Raw genomic sequence first — 5767 nt, 5'->3', positions numbered from 1 at the left:
AGACCTTGTATATACTATACAACATACCAATCAGACTCTCAAGAACAAAAAATAAATCTAAAAATTGACTTGGAGATAGGGATATGGTACAATAGAATATGAGATGCAATAAAGTAACACAAGAAAGGGGGGTTTGAATTGTGTTCTTGAAAATTACTTTTTAAAACTTTGTTTTATGAAAAGAATATTAGTTCTTAGGCAAAACGTTTAAGAGTGACTTTTCACAAACTGTTTAGTGCAGCGGAAGTAAAACAGTAAACAGAACAGAACGATCAGCACACAGAGATTTATACTTGTAACACCCCGATTTCGGTGGCGTCACTTTAGTCACCAAAAATAAACTTAATGCGGAAAAACGTGAATATTTTTTTTTTCGATAATAACTAAGACAAAACTGAATTAAATAAAACCCAAAAGCGAAATACAACAGAACTAATATACAATATATATAACAGCCCCCGCTGTAAGTAGCGACCTCGTCACGAGTAACCTCCAGTGACGGAAAGTAGAAAGTGTAGCGCCCGTAGGCAATATATACAAACCAAATATAAAGGTAAAGTGTCCGCAACACCATCCCTCAAAATTGAGAATAAGCTGACCCAATGGTCTGAAAAGAATACCTCCTAAGTCCAACCAACTCTCTGTGATTCCCGTAAGGAAACCACACAAAAAGCTATAGGTGGGAAACTACCCTGTCCCAAATGAAGCAATGACTGTCAGAGCTAAGACTCTACTCCTACACTAATCCTAACTCGAGGAGCTCACACTAACACTCAAAACTATGTGTCAGCATGATCATCGTCTGAATCAGAATCCAGAACGACTAAGTCTATATACACTACCCGTCCTCCTCTCGCCACAGCGATGCGCTCCGGTGCTGGACTCACGGGCTTAGGGCCCGATCCATGATCATCTATGACAGCAACGGAGGGTGCACTAGACTCTGCCGAAGGCACTCCCACTGGCTCCTCCTCTGAGGGATCCTCCTCATCCGAAGATAACGGTGGTGGTGGTGGTCCTCCTGCTCCTGGTCCGCAATGTACACCTGGTGGCAAGTTGAAACTGACAGTGCATCTCCGCAGCACTCCTGACGTCAAAACTCCAACCCTATCTATGTGGTCCTCCATAATCCGCCCCGAGTACGTCGCTCGATGGCTAGCGGGGTCTACCACCCACGAACCGGGGTCGTCCTGGTCGATCATCTCATATCTAATCCCCCCCGAAGGGTGGACCATTGTGAACCAATCCGCAATGGACATCTGACAAAAGGCGTTGTCCGCCAAAGCACACACAGAAGACGCAAGGGTCAACTCCAAAGAATTACGTAAATATTAACACCAATAGATACAGGTACGAGAATAGCCACTTAGGCTTATAACTAGAGATAGCATCCTAGGGTTGCATGTTCCATAATGAACGTAAATGACAACAATAACAAATAGCATGTTCCAAATAGGATTAACAAATAACAATCACACTCCGCAACTAAATTAGAATGCATGTTGCATGATATGCAATGCAGGTTAACCCAGTCAACCAATATGCATTCCGGAACGGATGGACATCAACGGATCAGCCCTAGCACCAGCCACGGTGGGACCATTTCGGCCCGCGTGCCTCTTACTCCAACAACAACACGTAGTCAGATCAGCATAAAACCCGAAGGCCTGCCATTCGGTCTGCTACTAAGAGTCACCTAGCAGCGCTCTTACGCGGAAATCCCGGTCTTATAACCATTTTGGAATCCGCAGTGGTCCGGCATCTCACCGTGTTTAAACCACTTAATGAGTGCATGCAATGCAGTGATTAGCCAAACAACGTCTCCGAATCTCACTCGACACGTCGCCACGTGTTCTAGCTAAATTAATGTCTCTAAAAGCTTACCCTAAGGCAAAGTCGATTCTGCGACAAAAGACACTTCTTCACATCAACATAGTAACTCATGATGATCTCCGAATCATCCGACTCATCTCAAACCGATGGTCACCACTGCTCAACGAGCAAAGAGTATCACACTCTCGGAAACTACCTGTTTCCCGGACTTATCCCCAGGATAGCCCAACAACACAACTGCTCCCAGAGCACAAGAGTATCAACATACTCAAAACTTATCAATCTTCTCAACACTTGGATCCGACGACACTTCTCGTTTTCCAAAACTAAGATTTTCATCCAAAGCTTCCTTTCGAGATTATTACCATTACTTAAAGATTTAGAGGTTGTTTAATGTCTTATGAGTTTTCTTTACAAAATAATATCCTTTTAGTCTTATCGCAAATCCTATAAGTTCTCGGAATCTTCAAATCCCAAATGACTCCAGAGAATGTCTCGATCCATGAAAACCATAACAAGGCCCGAATCTCATTCGTCCTATCAAACTTTCTCAAAACTCTCAAAATAAAATCGGCATGACCTGCCCGCTATTCTCACTCCTCAGAATCACAGTTATGAGTGCAAGACATAGTTAAATCAACACAGTCATCAAACATGTCATATATCAATGCTTTTCAGAATAAACACGTAACACTTAGCATATAAAGCATGCACCACACATCCTAGATTACCCACATAGCACATAGCATGTAAGTCAATCATAAAAAACATTCAGTAGATGCGTCATCTACATTGTCAGCCGAAGCCTCAGAAAACGTTTTTCCAATCAAACACAAACAATTGCATAAACAGTAAACAATGTCGAAAGCATCGACCCTAAGCATTAACTAGAGATTCAGTGAGTAGCCCTCACCTGTAGGTTCTCCAGAGTGATCTTCGAACTCTTCCTCACAAGCAAAGCGTTGCTCCTCAGGAAATTCCTCAAAAACACCTTTAAAGTAAAACCACAGAATACTATCAGAATCTATCGGAAACTAAGCTATCAATACTTACTAAGGTTACACGAAGTAGTATATACTCCGAGGTACGATAATCTAGCGCGAAAGGACAAGTTTTCGGAAAAGGAAATTTTCCTCCTCCCCCCTATAGGGCTCGGCCACTTTTGGTAATTGTGGGGCTCGATTTTTCTTCGATCAAACTTGGCTCCTATGCTTTCATTAGTCGTAACTAAGGTATTCTAAACTCGGAAAAATTATCGGATCAAAAACTGTCGCAGGGGTATTTTGGTCATGATTTTTAACTTAGAATTTCAAAACTGAAATCCCAAAAAGCAAATTTGACAGGGACGTCACTAACGACGTTTATGACAACTAATCCTACTAGCACTAAGCTAAGGCGATAGTTTTCAGCCCAAAGAACGAAGCTTTACTCCAAAAATTGGTATTTGAGGCATAAATTGATTCCGGCGGAATTTCGGCGACATAACGAAAAAACTAATCCGGCAGAAGTGATCTTGGGCACGTAAGGAAGATGTTTAGAATCAAAAATGAAATATTCAGGATAGTTTTGCAAAAACCTCAAAACTATCAGCTCAGAAAAGTCTACAGAAAAGCTATGGAAAAAGCGATCAGAGGTAAGGATTAGCAACTATACCTCGAAACCTTGAAGTAGCAACTGATTAATCAACGATCAAGCAAGAAATGAACAAAATCTTCTCTTCTCCCTCCCTTGTGAAGCTCGCGGCCTTGATGAAGAAAATGGGTAAGATTTTTGTGTTTTTCTTCCTTTCTTGGCTATATATAGAGGTTGGCAAAACGCGGTAAAATGAAAGTTTCGCGAATCTGATTTTTCCGGCGTCATTCTCCGTGAATTCTAAGATAGGTTTTGGCGAAAGAATTCCAAAACTAAAATGAGGTCTCCTTGTATTTTTGGCAACTAATGCAAAGTCGGTGTAAAACTATTTTACCCGATAAGTTGCTTTTTGCATCGAATGTCGGAATAGAAAACTTCCTTCTGAAGAAAGATTGAGATCATCAAGAGAAATGGGTGTGCGCGTGTGGAATCTTCATTTGATGTTCCGAATAGAAAAAGTCTTCATTGTCGGGTGATTCTAGGGTTTTGGAATACCAGGGTTTCGATTTCCGCAAACTTCCGATGATTGGAATCGGATGTTCGTAGATCCTAGAGTTTCGCCTCGAAACGATTGTGATATATGGAAAAAGAGAAGTTCTAACATTTCTCTGAAGATTTTTGGAATAAACTTCCATCGTGCCTATAAGTGAAAACTAGCTCTATACTAGGGTTTCTGACCTAGGTTTAAGCGTATAACGATCGTGCTATAACTTTTATCGATCATGATGCAATCCTTGGACTTTTCCTGAACTTTCTCCTTCAAAAATTTATTTCATTCGGTAAACTCTTGTTCAGGTTTCCCTTCACGATACATCAACCCTAATCGTGAATAGGATTCTATTTACTTGGCATAAGTTTAAAAACTTGGGCCTTACAATACTGGTTCACCCTAAACGATTGGGCTACGTCCAGTACTTGGCCACCACCAAGATTTTCACTAGCAAGTATCAAGGACTTCTCCAATACAAGTATTATCCAGGACTTCTCCAAGTATTATCACGGACTTCTCCATGTATTCTGCAAGACTCCTCCTATAAGTATTGTACAAGACTTCTCCTAAATCTTTACAAAGATTTATGATACTCTACAATGGTTCTCTTCTTTCAAGAGTGAGGGTAGAGACTTTATGGCACTGGAACTCTAAGTGTTTGGGTTTAGATTTGACTATTGAATTCACTTCAGAGTTACTACAATAGTGTGAAGAGAATAAAAGATGTGACTCTTTTAAGGTACGAGGTTTTCTCTTCCACTGGGCAGAATTTATGACTTGTGTTTGACACTTGGGAATATCTGCTCAAGCTTTGAATGTTGTTGAGAAGTTTGAAATGAATGCTTGAATGTTTGAATTCTCAGAGTTAATGCTTCTTATCTTCAGATCTTCAAGGTTCCCTTAAATACTCGCTTGCTAGTGTTGTAGCCGTTGTGAGACACAATCCAACCGTTGAGATAGCCGTTGAGTTTTGATATCGGACCGTTGATTCAATTGGCTTGGTTGGTAGCTTCATTAAATGTTACTTCTGAAGCAAGTCTATTCTTTAGCTTGAAAGGTGATGTTTGTCAGCTAGTAGGTGGTGATAGATTTTGGGCTACTTTTCAGATAAGAGACAATTTGGCAATTTGATGTTGACGGCTTGTACTTTTCCTCGTTGGTCAGCGTGCCTTTTGCTAAAGCAAGTTTTGTCTTCATCTGATTTAGTTTGAATTAAAATCAAGTGATTGTCATAAGATTTGAATGTGAGACAACTGGTTGAAATCAAACTGAATCTTTGGCGCTCAAAATATTGCTTGAAATATATGACTGATGATGTGTCATTGAACGATCAGAATTTTCAGCTAGGGTACAGTAGTTGCAAGGTTCCTTCTTTTCCTGGAGAGAAAAATTTCTTCTTAATAAGTGACAGAACGTTGAGGCGTGTGATATAGAGCCAAGTTTCTCCTGTAATTAAGAATGTTATCAGTGAATAAATTTTTCAAAGAGACTTCTATTATAAAATTGTTATAATCAAAATAAGATTTTAAAAACATTATGATGCGTTTGAACTTAACAATCTCCCCCTTTTTGATAATGACAATTTTTATGGAAAGAGGTAATTGATATGATAAACTCCCCCTGAGTTTAATAAGATTTTCAAAAAAAAATATTTTGAGCTTGAGAGTTTGAAAGAGAATTAAAATTCTAAGTGTACTCCCCCTAAGATTGATAGTGCTTTACGTTTGATAGCACTTAGCACCTAATTAAAATCCTTCATCCTAACTCTTTCTCTCTTCTCCCCCTTTGGCATTATTAAAAAGAAACATGCAT

Source organism: Lotus japonicus, chromosome 4 (assembly GCF_012489685.1).
Source record: "Lotus japonicus ecotype B-129 chromosome 4, LjGifu_v1.2".
Taxonomy (NCBI): Eukaryota; Viridiplantae; Streptophyta; class Magnoliopsida; order Fabales; family Fabaceae; genus Lotus; species Lotus japonicus.
This window is presented reverse-complemented; position numbering follows the sequence as displayed.